Source organism: Lissotriton vulgaris, chromosome 5, assembly GCF_964263255.1.
Source record: "Lissotriton vulgaris chromosome 5, aLisVul1.2, whole genome shotgun sequence".
NCBI classification, from domain to species: Eukaryota; Metazoa; Chordata; class Amphibia; order Caudata; family Salamandridae; genus Lissotriton; species Lissotriton vulgaris.
Genome location: NC_141693.1, coordinates 1,595,238,593 through 1,595,256,016, shown reverse-complemented (window position 1 = coordinate 1,595,256,016; position 17,424 = coordinate 1,595,238,593). Strand labels below are relative to the sequence as shown.

Below are 17,424 nucleotides of genomic sequence, written 5' to 3'. Positions count from 1 at the left end.
TCCCAGGCATCAGACTAGATGTTATGTGAGTTTGTCTTGCACAGCTAATCACTCATAAGGGTATGCAGGCACTGATTAGTCACAAGGCTGAATGTGCTGGGAGTCTGCCTCAGTGGCTTAGTTGAAGAGCCAGGTCTTCAGCTTCTTGCAGAATTCAAGAAGTGAGGAGGAGGCTCTAATGTGTTGCACGAGGTTGTTAAATGTCTTGGGTGTTGTAGGAAAGTAGAATCTGCTTTCATGGTCACCCCCACATGTTGCCGTTGTCATGTTTTTCTGACTAGTCTGACCGGTATCCTACTAACCTGGATCCCAGTCTCTGTGGTTCCTCCCAAAATTGGACATGGTGAGTACTTGGGTTCACTCCAGATTGGCTACTGGTGTACTGTGCTAATTCCCTAGTACATGGTACTAAGGTACCCGGGGCTAAGTGCACCATGGGTTTCCCATGGGCTGAAGTATGTCAACCATGAGAGGCCACTCAAATTGTGACTAACAGGCCTGTCATTGCAGCGTGTGTGAGCTGGTGCTCGCACCACTTACGGCAGATAAGTTTCCTTATATCCAAGGTCACTGCACTTAAAACCGATAAGTCACCCTTAAGGCAGGCTTTTCAGTCCGGAAGGCAGGGCGCTCGGTTCTAAGTGTAAGGGTACCCCTGCATGTGCAGGTCACCCCACAACCTCTGGAGTCAATTCTCCTGGGTTTTAAGTGCATCAGCCATTACAACATATAGAGGAGCCATGCTTCATTACGCGATGATTATCTCTAAACTGGCTGTGACGAACTCTGTCAGGTTTGGTATCTAACATGTTAGAATCATACCCCCCACCCCATAACCTGTGTGGGAGTTATGATTCCATGCACAGTAAAGCTCCTGCTGGAGGCCCTCAGTGCTCTCGGTACCAGTCTTTTAGAACCGGACAGCAACTTAGGGCTGCTGCCGACCAGAGACGTGATTCTGCCTGCCTGCTGCTGAGCGAAGCTTTAGCAGGGAAAGGCAGAATAGGTGTCCTGCAACAGGATGGTGTAACCACCTCCCAGACAGGGTTTAGTGTATTGGTACAGGGTGGGGGCGCTGATACTGCTTGAAGGGAGAAGTGTGGCTCACTGGTAAGAGGAGGCAGACCTGGAAGCAGAGGTCAGCCCGGGACCAGGGTTCAATTCCTGGCTCGGCGGGGTCTTGAGTCCTAAAATGTCCATGGACCCGACAATTCTCGTTCCGGTGCCTACTCGATTCACGGGTTCACACTCTGCGACTCTGGGCAATAGCTTGCTTAATCTCCACAAGGGCCCCTCGCGTTGGGATGCCTGGCTTTCACCTTGTGGATACCCTGCCGGGGTTATCTCACAGGGGAATACCAGGACGGGTTCCCTAAGCAAGCGCTTAGATACCGGGTCGGTGATTTGCGCTATATAAATACATGTACATTTACATTTACATTTTGTGCACTCCTTGCATACTTCAGTTCAAACCAGTTCAGTGAGCTGTTGGCTCCGGTACTGGCGCTAAACTGGACAAGGTGCATGGGAGAACCCTCCCCACTGTCCATCCCCTTCTCTGGCAAAGACCCCGCATTGGTCCCAACCCTTTCCTAAGAGTACTTAAGGGTTTACCTATGGGTGGGTCCCTAGATTTGTTGTGGGACAAGATCCAGATACCTTTTCAACTTCGACCATCACACTCTGGACTTCGCTTTGGGAACCAAGACTGCAGTGGGGAAGATTCCTGTTGCTCTTGGTCGTCCTTCTCGTCTTCTGTAACGTCTATATCTGAAAGAAACAGGTGAGTATTAGATTCCTTACCTTAGAATATCCCCAGGCGTCAGACTGTATCCAGAAACTTTTGCGTAGCAGTACCCTTGCGCGTCAGTAGGTGTCGTCTGCGGCTCCCCGTCCGTCGTTGGTGCCGGGATGACGCCGCCGGAGCACTTAGACGCCGCCCTTGCGCGCTGACGTCAGTTCTTCTTTTTTCCACACCAGCAAGCGCCGATTCGTGGAAAGTGGTACCCTTAGTCATTTTTTTGACTTAACTTTTTCGATAATTTTTTATCACTTTTCGAAGTCGAACGACTCCGACGGTGCCGGTAGGGATGCCCGGGTTCAAACCCTGCTTTGACTGTGTAGGAGAGTAGGGTCTGCTGTGAGAAGTTGGCCTGATATATAATGTTCACTATTCTAGTGAGCACTTTGTATCAGTCCAAACAACCCTTATTGATGATTGGTTGTAAGTAGGGGTGGGCGGCCAGCTACGCTCCGTGCACGGAGTGTGCGTAGTGCCGCCTACTCTGCATTTTGCGGAGCGGGCATAGCCAGGCGGCACTACGCACGCTCCGCAGACGGAGCGTAGCTGGCCGCCACCCGCCTCCCTCCCGCCCTCCCTAAATACTTTCAATGATAAGTCCCACTACGCCCACTACGCCCAGGGCTGGTTGTAAGTCAACCTTATAGACCAGCTATCCTAGTAGCATGGATACGAGCAGTCTTCGGGCTAAACTCTAGAGGGCGTGTTAAGCCAGCTGTTATACCATCACATATACCCCTTGAACACCAAGTGAAAGGACACCACACAAGTGTTATGAAAATAAACAGTGTATTTATTTAGATCCCAACAGCCCCGTACTCTTTATGAGGACAGGGTACTAAGCACACAACAAAACTCTTACGAAAATACTTTAAGTTGCACAATTTACACAAATGCCCGAGGGGCACGGAAAACCATATACTATGGAAGTGGAATGCGAAATTACTAGCAGGTAAGTACTGGACTAATAGGCTTTGGAATTCCTAGGACTGGACTACTGAACCTTCAGATTACTAGCAGGAGGCCTAGGGGACTCTGGTGCAGAGTGTGCACTCTCACGCGGGATGCGGGACAAAGTCTATGGATGCTAGGAATTACAAAGTTAGTGATATTGGACGAATCTGACTAGGTAGAGCTGAAACGAAAAAGGATCTGGACCCTTGGATAGTGAGGCTATGCTGGGGCACCGAAATGCCGAAGTTACCTAGCCCAAGGGCTGCCGCTGCATAGGTCTGGAAAGACGTCGGGAATCCTCGTTGCAGTCTATGGAGCCTGAAAGAAGTTGTTGCTGGCAGGCGACCAGTGAAGAGATTCGGATGGATCCAAGCCTGGATCGGAGATGGAAGATACCTGTAAGCAGAGGGGACCAAGTTCTGAATCACTAGCCAGTGATTAGACGGGCACCAGGATGGCACCGGCTGAAGTCACCTCGACCAGGTGAGTGGGCGACGCTGGGCTCTGCAGTCTCACGGACCAGGAGGCGTTGTCGGCAATCAGGATGGAGGTGCGAGCTGTCCCACGATGGTTGCTGCTGTCGACGTCGCTGGACCCAGGATTGGGGCAACAAGTCTTGGCAAATTCAAGCCCACGCGGTGGACTCAAAATGGCGCCTGGAGTGGACCAGGAGGGTCCGGGGTGCTCCTCTTTTGGAGGGGAGCAAGGGCCAGTCTGGAGCAACCAGACCAGCGGTGTTGATGTCGTCGTTCGTCGTCGGGAAGGCCACAAGCCAGCGGGCTAGTAGCCAGACAACGCGGTGAGCAGCAAAAAGCAGAAGGGCCCCACGCAGATCTGGTGGATGCTGGAGGGCTGAACTTCGGTGCTGGAGCTGCTCAGGGTTGGGGCTTCTCTGACCCCAAAACACTCACTCGAGGATCCCTCGGCGGTCGTGCTGGGCAAGCGTCGTGCAGTCTTGAAGATGGCCGGTCCCTCGAGGTCTCGTCGCACCCACGGATCTCAGCTGAGCTGACGATGTGGGTAGAGGTCAGAGGTGCCAGGGAAGCCGGGTCTCGTCATGCTGGTCAGTCGGATTCCAGAGGAAGGACGTGCAGCAAACCGCAGTGTTCTTGGATGGTGCCTGCGGGTGCAGGGTGACTACTCCTTAGTCACAAGGGAGAAGTCTTGAGAAGAAGTCGAGAGTTCCTTTCGTAGAAAGTAGTTTCAGGATTCAAAGATGATCTAATTTGGAAGGGGACCCGCTCCTATCTTTATACTAGGAAAAGGGGCTGGCACGCGACTAGTTCCTGCCCATGGGTGGGACCAGGAAGGGAGGTGGTTACACCCCTCTCCCATGCCGGACTTTCCCCAGCTCAGGGGCTGGTGTGCCCCTGGAACTGGTTCTAGCCGGCAGATGCATAGTGAGCACCGGGGTGCCACTTGCAGTCACCTTCCTCTAAAGCCCTGCCTACCCAGGATACACAAAACCCTGTCTGGGATGGTGCTAGCACCGCCCCTGACAGGAAACCCTTTGCCCAAGCTCCCCTCGCTGGAAGGACTCCCAGCTGCAGGGGGTCAGACTTGTGTCTGTGGTGGCAACATCCATTTTGTGATGCTGAGGCTTAAGTTAACTTTAACCGGGGTTCACAGTTACATACATGTCGTGTCCCTCTAGAAGGGTGGAATGCTAACCCCGTTGCCAGAATTGGCGAGGGGTTAGTATTCCAATTCGTATGACACCTTACTCGACATGTTTTGATAAAGCGATACCAAAGATAGCATATAACCGCGAGGATTATAATGCACTTAAGAGTATATGGTATGCGATATCATGGAACAGCTATTAGGACTTGGTTCCGCAAGCTGCAAAGGGGCTCAGCTCATGCCAGAGCACCATCTCACACGATTGTCAAGGCCTGCCATAGGAGTGACTGATAGGAATCTGTGTCCATTTTAGGGTTAGATATAGGTATACTATATCTAAAGCAAAGGGTGATTACACCACCTTGCCCCAGCTGTCGTGCAGCCAGTTGTGCCAGATTTAGATGGCCAGCCAGGGGTGGCATAATACCTGCTGCAGCCCCTGGTAGGCCCTGGGTGCACCGATGCCCTGAGTTACAGGGTCTGATAAGGTGGCCCAGTACCACTTGGTAAATGCACCTAAGGTACACGTGTCAATTTAGTGAGAGAACAGCAAGGCTGTGGGTCTGATTAGCAGGCCCACAGCCAGAGAAGTCGTAAACCAGTGAAGCAAAAAGCAAAAATCTGGGGTGATCATAGGATTGCAGACCCTACTCTCCTACATGCTGCTTTGACTGTGTAGGAGAGTAGGGTCTGCTTCCTATGGTCACCCCCACTTTTTGGTTTGCTTTACTGGTTTTCGACTTAGATATGGCTGTGGGCCTGCTAATCAGACCCACAGCACAGATGCACTCTCTCTAAATTTACACCATGTACTCTAGGTACATCCACAATTGGGAATTGGTTCACCTTGTCAGCCCCTGTAGAAGTGTACCCTAGGTTCTCGGGGCATAGGTGTAACCAAGGCCTACCTGCAGCATGTATTATTGTTGTAAAGGCTTTTATTCGACACTTTGTCATAAAGCCAACACACATATGATACATACATACATAATCATGATTTAAAATTAGGTTACAGTTAGCAAAACATTCATAATGCAAAAAAGTGCAATACGTGCGGGTCCCGGACCATCATCACAAATTATTTGTAATTTTAAAGTGATTCATTACTCGTACGCTAATAAAAAAAACCTACAATCGAGCTACCTTACAAGACCAGATATTAAAAACGGTTTAATACAATTATAAATAGTTAAAAATGCCAGCGATAAAAACACTTTTAATCCTACATTTTCATTCCAAATTTCTTTCTAGTCAAGCAGACACCATGGAGATACCTGCTCACACCAAATGTTATCAACCTAGTGGTTGAGGACCTAAGTAACCGCTCTGCCTCTTTATACGAACGTGTGCCCAAGTTTTTACAAAGGGGTATGATCCATTTCTTACGTTGTAATTTGTATAACGGGCAAAAAAAGAGGATATGAGCCTCATCTTCTCTTTGTTTCAAATCACACAATTTACAAATTGGATCATTTTTTGGTCTTCCCCACCGACAAGTATTTGCATTAATCTGTAAAACCCCATATCTATATTGGAGATATACGGTTTTAGCCAAAGGTGGCTCGACTTCGTCCATAAAATGTTCAAATGTGGGGTAGTCCTTGAATTGCAAAAACTTATGCGTTAGTGAACCAGTAGCACGTTCATATACATTAATGTTCACATAATTCCAGTAGGCAGATTTTACTTGTTCTTTGCAGATGGTTAACGAGGTGATTGACATTGCTGGTGTTTTCCAGAAGTGTGAAAGGCCTATTTTTATAAGCCAATGGGATACATGTCTCAGCCACTTGATTGAGTTAAGAGTCCAGCTCCCTAATTTCCAATAGTCCTGCTCTATAGACAACGAGTTCCGGGGTAGACCATAATCTTACCCAGTAGAGCAATGGCCTCAACCTACACAAATGGTCTGTACGTTTTAGGCTAATGTCTAGATAGACTGGCACTAAAGGCGTTCTTACTGGTAGCCTTAGTAGACGTTTAAAGAACACATTTTCATCGGTATCAAATGTTTTTTTTGAATAAGGCCCCCAAATCTCGGCCCCGTACAGGGCGGCAGATTGCGCTTTGGCTTTAAACACTTCAATCACAGGGGTTATAGCTTTTGAGGTACTCCCACCATGGATTTTTAGAATGGGGAGGGAGTTTTGCTTGAGTGTTAGCCTACTTTTTTCTAATTGATTTATCCAAGACATTCTGCTATCCAGCCTGATACCGAGATAATCAAAAAAATCCACGTACTCTAGTTTAGTATTATTTAGGGCCAATTTCTTCTTAAAAGTTTTAGGGGGATTAATGGCCATATACTTGGTTTTAGATGAGTTAATTTCTAACCCCTTTAGCTCGCAATAACTATTACATTTATTTATTACATTTTGCAAGCCTTTTGGTGTTTGGGATATTAAAATGGTGTCATCCGCAAATAACAATGCTGTGACTGCCTCATTACACAATTTAGGGGAATCATGATTACATTGTGCCAGGTAGGAGGGGATATCATTTACAAATAAAGAGAAAAGGGTTGGGGCCAGCACGCACCCTTGTCTTACCCCCCTTTTTACCGGTATGGCTTGGGTAAGTTCGCCATTTCTTCCCCACCTTACTTTGGCAAAGTTATCAGTGTGGAGCTTTATAAGATTAACCAGCAATTCATCCGGGACACCCATCTTCCTTAAAGTGTCCCATAATAGTGAACGGGGGACAAGATCAAACGCTGAGCGTAAATCCACAAATGCTACATATATACTACACTTCTTTATTTGAATATATTTCCAGCAAATACACATAAACCTATACACCTGGTCCACAGTGCTTGTCTTAATTCTAAATCCTGCTTGATATTTTGAAAGGATTTCGGATTCCTCTATCCAAATTAAAAGTCGATTTAAAATATGTCTGGCAAAGATTTTTTGTAAAATGTCAATTAAACTAATTGGTCTGTAATTACCTGGATTGTAGCGGTCCCCTTTTTTGTAAATAGTAACTATTTCTGCCCCTTTCCATGTTTCTGGGATCGGGGTTCCCAACAGGATGGAGTTACACAGAAAGTTTATATAGGGGCACCATACTTCGATATTGTGAGTAAATAAGTCACCAGGTAATTTGTCCGGCCCTGGTGCCTTACCTGCCTTAATTGCTTTTATTGCACACAAAGTTTCTTCGATGCTAAATGTGGCTGTGTTAGTGCACTGGGGAAAAGATCCAAGATGATTGTACTCTGGGGACGACCCAGCCAGATCATATAGATTTACAAAGTGATCAAACCAGATTTTTTTCATCCAGGAAGAAATCCCTATTGGAGCTGTAGGAGAGTAGGGTCTGCAATCCTATGATCACCCAGATTTTTTGCTTTTGTTTCACTGGTTTACGACTTTCTCTGGCTGTGGGCCTGCCAATCAGACCCACAGCCTGGCTGTTCTCTCTCTAAATTACAACATGTACCCTAGGTGCATTTACCAATTGGTACTGGGCCACCTTATCAGACCCTGTAACTCAGGGCATAGGTGTACCCAAGGCTGCCAGGGGCTGCAGCATGTATTATGCCACCCCTGGCTGGCCTCCTAAATTTGACACAACTGGCTGCATGACAGCTGGGGCAAAGTCGTGTAATCACCCTTTGCTGTAGGTGTAGTATACCTATACCTAACCCTAAAATGGACACACAGATTCCTATCAGTCACTCCTATGGCAGGCCTTGACAATCCTGAAGGCAGAGTGCTTGGAATCGTGTGAGATGGTGCTCTGGCATGAGCTGAGCCTGTCTGCAGCTTGCGGAACCAAGTCCTAATAGCTGTTCCATGATATCGCATACCATATACTCTTAAGTGCATTATAATCCTCGCGGTTAAATGCTAACTTTGGTATTGTTTTATCAAAACATGTCGAGTAAGGTGTCATACGAATTGGAATACTAACCCCTCGCCAATTCTGGCGACGAGGTTAGCATTCCACCCTTCTAGAGGGACACGACATGTATGTAACTGTGAACCCCGGTTAAAGTTAAACGAAGCCTCAGCTCCACAAAATGGATGCTGCCACCACAGACACGAGTCTGACCCCCTGCAGCTGGGAGTCCTTCCAGCGAGGGGAGCCTGGACAAAGGGTTTCCTGTCCGGGGCGGTGCTAGCACCGTCCCAGACAGGGTTTTGTGTATCCTGGGTAGGCAGGGCTTTACAGGAAGGTGACTGCTGAGTGGCACCCCGGTGCTCACTACGCATAGGCCGGTCAGAACCAGTTCCAGGGGCACACCAGCCCCTGGCCTGGGGAAAGTCCGGCATGGCAGAGGGGTGTAACCACCCCCCTCCTAGTCCCACCCATAGGCAGGACCTAGTCACCGGGTCAGCCCCCTTTTTTAGTATAAAGATAGGAGCGGGCCCCCTGTTAAAATTAGATCATCTTTGGAATCAAGACCCGACTTTCTGCGAAAGGCATCAAGATTTCCTTCTTCAAGATTCTCCCTTGTGGCTAAGGAGTAGTCACCCTGCATCCGCAGGCACCATCCTAAGAACACTGCGGTCTGCTGCAAGTCCTTCTTCACGAATCCGACGGCCCAGCTCGACGAGACCCGGCTTCCCTGGCACCTCTGACCTCTACTCACCTCCACAGCAAAGCTGAGAACTGTGAGTGCGACGAGACCTCGAGGGACCGACGATCGCCAAGACTGCACGACTTCTTTGCAACAAGCCCACCGTGTGCTCCACTGGTGAGTGCTTTGGGGTCCGAGAAGCCCCAACCCTGAGCAGCTCCAGCACCGAAGATCAGCCCTCCAGCATCTCCAGGATCTGCGTGGGGCCCTTCTGCTTTTGCGTGCTCACCGCGCTGTGTGGCTATTAGCCGGCTGGCTTGTGGCCTTCTACACGACGCCCGACGACATCACTGCTGCTGGTCTGGTTGCTCCAGACTGGCCCTTGCTTCCTTCTTCAAGAGAGGCACCCCGGACCCTCCTGGTCCACTCCAGACGCCATTTTGAGTCCACCGCGTGGGCTTGAATTTGCCAAGGCTTTGTTGCCCAATCCTGGGTCCAGCGACGCCGACAGCTTCAATCTTCGTGGGACAGCTCGCTCCTCCATCCTGGTCGCCGACAACGCCTCCTGGTCCGTGAGATCTGCGAGCACAGCGTCACCCACTCACCTAGTCGAGGTGACTACCATCCGGTGCCCTCCTGGTGCCACCTGACTACTGGCTAGTAGTCTCGAACTTGGTCCCCTCTGCTTTCAGGTGTCATCTTCCTTCGATCCAGGCTTGGATCCATCGAACTTTCTTCACTGGTCGCCTGCCAGCAACTTCTTTCTTCCAGGCTCCTGGTCCGTCTACGAGGATTCCCGACGTCTTTTGAGACCTATGCAGCTGCAGCCCCTGGGCTAGGTAACTTCGGCATTTCGGTGCCCCAGCATAGCCTCACTATCCAAGGGTCAGAATCCACTTTCGTTTTCCTCCTACCAGGTCGGGTTCGCCCGAGAACACTAACTTTGTCATTACTAGCTACCATAGACTTTGTCCCGCATCACGCGTGAGAGTGCACACTCTGCACCCGAGTCCCCTAGGCCTCCTAGAAGTAATCTGAAGATTCTATAGTCCAGTCCTAGCGATTCCAAAGGCTATTAGTACTGTACTTACCTGCTAGTAATTTCGCATTCCACTTTCAGAGTATATGGTTTTCCGTGCCCCTCGGGCATTTGTATATACTGTGCTAACTTAAGTATTTTCGTAAGAGTTTTGTTTTGTGCTTAGTACCCTGTCCTCATAAAGAGTACAGGGCTGTTGTGATTCTTAATAAATAACTTGTTTATTTTCATAACACTTGTGTGGTGTCCTTTCACTGGGTATTCAAATGGTATATGTGTGGTATAACAGCTGGCTTAACACGCCCTCTCGAGTCTTTAGCCTTAGACTGCTCGTATCCACGCTACTAGGATATCTGGTCTATAAGGTTGACTTACAACCAATCATCAATAAGGGTTGCTGGACTGATACATAGTATTCACTAGAATAGTGAGCACTGCATATCAGGCCACCTTCTCACAGGAGCTACCTGTTTTATTATTTTTGGCTATCAAGCTCCAAAAGGTACATTTGTCATGCTTCCTAGCGGCATCTAAAAGATCTTCCCAGATTAAGTCATCCCATTCCCTTTTTGCATTACACAGCAGTCTTTTATATTCTTGTCTACATTCTCTAACCCTCGTCTGATCTTTAGATTTCACGGCAATAATTAGATTAGATTTGGCTAGACGACACTGTTTATTATACCATGGTGTCTCTAGTTCCAATTGCCTCCTTGTATTATCTTGTTTATTATTACAAGTTTTGCTCAGAAGGGGAGTTAATGATTCTACTAGGTGGTAATGCATTTTGAGGACATCATGAGATCCCAACCTCAAATTATCGTACAAAGGGATGATGTCTGAGAAGGTATTGTAGATGCCCAAGAGCGTGTCTTCTTTTGCTAGGATGTAAGGCCATTTTATTGCTTTCCTTATTAGAGACAACAACCTCAGCCACCTCTCTCTTACATTCAGTCTCACTATCGAGTGTCAAAAAGGGATCCGGTAGTAACCCCAATTGTAAGGGAAAGTGGTCACTCTCCGGTCTGTTCACGACCTTAAAGGCCAACAGCAGATGCTATAGGTTGGTTGAAATCAACATAAAATCGATCAGTGATTTAGACGACCCCTTACTAAATGTATTATTAGCTGGCTTATCTGGGTCTAGTCGCCCATTACATGCCCTCAAATCATAGGATACAGTCAGTTCGTAAATCTGCATGGCTGCCACTGTACCTTTTACTGGCTTTACACTATCTAGGGGAGGGATATCATGTGCTCTGTCTTCATTTTCTAACAAGTTTTCAAGCCCCATTATGGGCTCGAATTGGCAGTTAAGATCCCCGCCTATGATTATTTTAGAGTCTGGCTCTAAATTACACAAATAAGAGCTAAGTTGTTCTATGACCATTGATTCCTTATTTTGTGGGTTTGGTCTATTATAGACATTTATCATGTAAACATCGCCCAGATCTTTCGTGGCTATCTTAACCCCAAGCAAATCATTGGAAACAAGGTACAAGGGCGATACAACAACATCCAAGGATATACTTATCCAAATTATTAAACCCCCTGAAGGTCTACCTCTTACTGATGCAATTGCCCCACAATGAAATGCTTTATAACCAAGTCTATGTACAATGTTGATTGTCCACGTTTTCTGTAGGAGTATGATATCATGCTCCTCCAAGAAGGAACTCCAATTCCTGTCACAAAGGTTTCTTGACAACCCTGCGATGTTCCATGACAGGATTTTTATGTCTCGTTTAGGCTTGCATTGTACTAGGTTGGCTGGGTGCCTATTGCTTGTATTCAATATTTCCCCCTCATTGGGTACCTCCAAGAGCTCATTTCCACGTACCAGGTCCCAGGATTCTTTGTTTGAAGTTGATGATATATCTTGGGCCTGTACACTACAGGGATCAATTGTGTCCCTCCCTTGGTGGCCAACCAGTTTGCTTTCGGACAAATTTCCTGCCCGCGTGGATTTAACTGTCTCTGTTACAGAGGGCAATACACCAATACGGGAGTTTAATGTTATACTTGATTCCCACAGGTGCACACTAAACATAGGGGAAAGCGATCCATTAGGTTCGTAGTCTTTTGTTTGTCAGTGACCCCACCATGACCAATTTTTTTCCGTTTCCATGTTTGGTGGGTATGTTCTGCCAACAGGAGTCGGGGGATCAAAGAATGAGTATCTGTTATCCATCAGACCTGGCTTTAGTGGGACTCTGCTATCTTGCTTCCATTACATTGGATAAAAATAACTAAGGTCGCAGGTTCCAATTCCTAGGTTACCTCTTCGTGGTTGTTGGCTATACACGAGCTGTGCGACAGAGGGATCTTTAAAGTTGACCAAAATGCAGTCCCCTTCAATATCTTTCGGCCTAGTGCCCAGCCAACTAACTCCGGACTTGGATGACCTGGCAGTTGACAGTGTAGGGTAGGGGTCTATTTTCTCTTGGCCAGTATAAGGTCTTATTTTTTAGTTCGTCGTAGGACTCCCTTTTGTTAGGTTTCAATGGGGGAATACCGGTAAGTACTACCACATATGGTTGACACCCTGGTGGGAGGTGTGCATTTGGAACCTTTTTTGGCGCTTGAATTCCTGTATTACAGTCAGATGTTTGAACATTGTTGTTAGTGCCACAAACTGGTGTGGAGACTGTAGATCCCATCCCATTCATGGGTTTTGTAGGCACCGAGGTTTGGGAAGTGGTAGTATTTATTACTTGTTTGGCTTTGCGCGGTGCGGGCTTTGGAGGAGCAGCCAGTTGTGTTCCGCCATTGTATGATTGCACTTTGGGAGGCTCCACTCTTAATCCTCCCAATACAGCATTGGTCCTACTTAGATCTGCCACCTTGTCATTCCTAAGTGGGCGAGCTGGTTTAGGAGTCGTTAAGCTCCTTTCCATCCTTGCGGTATCATGTCCAAAATTAGAGTGGAGTTTAACCAGTGATTTTAAGGCAAAAAAGTTGTCCAAGGAAGTTTGCTCGAATTTATCCAAGCGCTCCGTTAGTCCTTTCAATCTTTCAGTTACTGGTTGCAATAAAGTTGTCATAAGAGATTGGATCCGTTCCATCAGCGAGTCTAGTACTGGTAATTCTTCTGGGTTATTTACTAAATCGATAACCGGGGCAGGACCAACAGAAACATTTAATAGGTCGCACTCTGGAGGTTCGCTTTGTTCTGTCCCAATGTTCGTAGAGTCAGTATCTAGGGATTTGCAATATGCTCCCCCATTCATGTAATTTTTACGGATTCTTTTTAAAGCCTTTAGTCTGTAGGCTTTGCGTGGGGTAACTAGTCTTTTCCGTTTTACAGCAACCCTGCTTATTTTCTGAGGGGGTGATTGTAGAGTTTGTCCTGCTGGGATGTCATGTATCGTTATTAAAGGCAAAGCCGGTGGGGCAGGCACTGTGGTGTTAGAGCCATTTCTTGTTTCAACATTACCTGATGTTTTGTTTAAAGGTGCTGGGTCAGATGTAATTTCGAAAAAGTCACTATCCGATCTCAGGTCAACGACACAAGGTTGCTGGTTGCTAGGGATTAAAGGGGTAGTGGATTCCAATGGGATAATGTTTGATGGAGATTTGGCCTGCGCGAGTGACCCCATAGAGGATCGCTTATGCACCAAATATTCTCGTGATAATCTACGTTCTGCTAAGATGATTTCCTTCTCTACAACAGAAACGGCATGAGTGATAAAATTATCCATGGTCCCTAGCGTTGAGTTTCCCCCTCTCTGTGAGCATCTACCTGAACGGGTAGCCATTGGGGAGTATGCAGACATGAAAGTCGTGTAACACAATGAACAATATTATATAGCCCTGCACAGTAATCCTCTGTTTTACCTGTGTTGTTAGGGGGGTGGCCCGTCCCGGCCCCTGCTGGCCCCGGACGGCCACAGACGGCTCGCCCTTTGCCCGGGCTTCGCCCGGCGTCCCGCTTGCGTCCCGCAAGACGGGCTCTCCCCTGATGTTATAAGATGGGCGGTGGTGGGCGGGGCACGCAGGGGGGCGCTGACCGGATGTTACGTGGTCAAGCAGGGACTCCTGGGATAGTGAGTCCCTGCCGCGCTACCCCTGCAGCCTCCACAGGTGTTCCGCTCACTCAGCAGGCACGGCAACCAGACAGGAGCAAACAGCGTTGGTGGGTTGATGGGTCCTCCCACGAAGCGAAGCGGCTCCCGCGCAGCGGGAGCGGCGAGCAGCTGTTGGCCAAGGCAAAGGGGACAGGCAGACTCCCACGGCGTCTCAGTGCTCAGCGAAAAGGGTCGTATTATGCCACCCCTGGCTGGCCACTCAAATAGACACAACTGGCTGGTCACTCAGCTGGGGCAAAGTCGTGTAATCACCCCTTGCTTAGGTATAGTATTCCAATTCCTACTTGTATATATAGACACATAGTAACCTATAAGTCACTCCTATGGCAGGCCTTAACACTCCTGGAGGCAGAGTGCTTGGTTATGTGTGAGATGATGCTCTAGCATGAGCTGAGCCTGTCTGCAGCTTTCAGAACCATGTCCTTATAGCTGTTCTATGGTATTGCCATACCATATACTCTCAAGTGCATTATAATCCTCGTGGTTAATGCTAACTTTGGTTTGGCTTTATCCAAACATGTCGTGTAAGGTGTCATACACTTTAGAATACTACCCCCTTGCCAATTCTGGCGACGGGGGTAGCATTCCACCCTTCTAATGGGAGAAGACATATTGTTGCTGACTATCCCGGTTAAAGTTAACCAGAGCCCCAGTGTCACAAAATGGACGCTGCTGCCACCGACACAAGTCTGACCTCCTGCTGCTGGGAGTCCTTCCAGTCAGAGGTTTGGACAATAGGTTTCCTGCCTGGGGAGGTGCGAGCACCACCCCAGACAAGACTTTGTGTATTGGGACAGGGAGGGCTGAATAGATTGAGACACTGCTTGGAGCACACTAGGTGCTTCATGCGTACCCCAGTTCAAACCGGTTGCTGGGGCACTCCAGCCCCAGCTCTGGCGCGAAACTGAACAAAGGATAAGGGGGTGTAACCACCTCCCTTCCTGGTCCCACCCATAGGATGGACCTAGAAACCAATCCAGCCCCTTTTAGAGCTTCTCTCTGTGCTCCAGCACAAGCACAGAGAGAAGAATCAGCATTGCCCCCTCAGGAGAGGGATCCACAACGCTCAACAGCAAAAGGAGACTCAGCGGAGAGTGAAGACAGGCTGATTGAAGAGGCTACAAACAGAAAAGAAATAGCTATAAGAAAGGGCAATAAAACACCTGTAAACATGGAGGGAAGTATCAACGCTGCTCTCACAGGAAGTGATCATGCCTATAAATAGACCGCTCAGTAGGAATCTAGACACAAATGATTCGGAAAATGACACACATCCATCAAACTCCCCATACACAACACAAAGGACAGATAGGAACACACGAAATGTTAGTCACCTAAAAGTGAAAGAAAGTTCACAGAACATAGTCAGGGCCTCGCACTTCTCACAAAATGGAGGCACGGACAACAGAACTAAGGGCACAAAGGAAAGGAATCTGAAAAAAGGAACAGATCTTAAACATGGGAACGGTGAATTCCAAACCGAGAGGATGAACACTCCTAAGAAAGAGCCTCAGACCCAGAGGGACACTAAAGGAATACAGACACAAATTGACAACATGTCACAGGACATCCTAAACAAACTGAAAATAATGGATAAGATCCTGGAAATCAGTGTAGGCACTCACTCCAAAGTTGAGCACATCCAAGGATTAATGCAGAAGTGTCTTGAGAAAAGGAATGAGATGGCCATGCCAATAACAGATAGACACAATCGACCAGAGAGGACTCTAAGGTACATAAAAGAAGAAGAAACTCGATCCCTACTACAAGCATACTAGCCCATAGAACATAATAAAGGGGAGGTAATTAAAACAGTTCCGATTGATGCTAATAGAACATCCAGACATAAGGGAAGGAAACCTGACCTCAACAACTTACACCAAGTCCAGCTATCCACTGATCTGCTTGAACGGGACCCCAGTAACACAAGAAAGCCATTGAAGTGCCTACAGCTCAACTGTAGATCAGCAGTAAAGCATGCGTCAGACATCGCAGCACTTATCATTTACCAAGAAATTGACCTAGCGATCCTAACAGAAACTTGGCTTTCGGAATCATCATCTCCATGCTTAGACCTGTTAGTGCCCCCTCATTATAACATATTGAGACTGGATAGACCAAAAAAGATCAGAGATGGGATTGCCTGCATACACCGATCAGATATAGAAATAAACCAAATACAATCCGTTCCTCTGGAGTCCTGTGAATACCTTGGTCTTAATATACGATCAACAGACAATCAAAGATGCAACCTGCATGCCATATACCATCCTCCAGGTAATAACGCTATTTTTATAGACCAGTTAATGTAGATTATCACGGATATCTATAACACTCAAACAACATATTCCTGGGCGACTTTAACTTACACTGGGACGACAGGGAGGACAAAATGATCAATGCTCTTAAAGATTTCTTGACTGAGCTAAACCTTACCCAAGCCTGCACACAGCCTACACACTCAAAAGGAGGAACGTTAGACTGGATATTATCAAGAAACAAGAACATAGCGATCCAATCAGTTGTGCCATGCGACTGGTCGGATCACCATGCCATAACCTTCATAGTACCAACACTGAATAGGAAAAAGATCGTGCAGCCTATTAAACTCAAAAAGTGGACCCGGGACACTAAAGACTCGAATATGGAACGGCTAGTAGAAAATTGTGAGAAAGATCTGAATCCACCGTACAACTTGCGGAAGGTGAATGATCTAACTGACCACTACAACACGACAATAACAAATATAGTTAACTCCACTATGCCTCTAAAGCTGAAAAGTCTCCGAAAAAGACAAAAACCCTTGGTTTAATGGTACACTGAATGATGAAAGGCGGAAATTAAGGATGGCCGAAAGTAAATGGAGACAACATCCTGCAACACCAGAACTGAAATCACTCAGAAAAATCAGAAACGAGTACAACAAAAAGATCCTCAAGTCCAAAAAATAATATATTAGATTAGAATTAGATAACGCCAAAAACAGGCAAAGAAAACTATTTGAGATACTAAAGCAACAATCAAACAAATTGGCGAAATCGGCCCAAGAAATCACGAAAACTCAGCTGAGCTGTAAAGAATTCTCAAATTTCTTGACCGACAAGGCCAACACGTTTGAAATAGAACTCAAGATAGCAGTGGCCAACCTGCCCAACCAGCCACACAGACGGATCAATACCGCTCTGACGACCGACACCGAGGAAGCGAAAAATAAAGCTCAGTGGGATACTTTCAAGTTATATGATCATCACGCCATCGCCAAAACACTAGCGGATATCAAACCGAACAACCACTATAATGATCCACTCCCCTCCAAATGTCTACAAAACATCAACCACATCATCATCCCAATATGGACAAAAATTATAAACGCCTCGCTATCACAAGGGAGCCT

At 47.2% G+C, this 17,424-nt stretch overlaps 1 protein-coding gene across 1 annotated transcript in view; it reads left to right on the top strand.

Annotated features, from left to right (window-relative positions):
* IPO4 (importin 4) overlaps positions 1-17,424 on the top strand; it is a 2,281,504-nt gene that overhangs the window by 1,563,787 nt on the left and 700,293 nt on the right. The gene's annotated exons all lie outside the window — the stretch shown is intronic.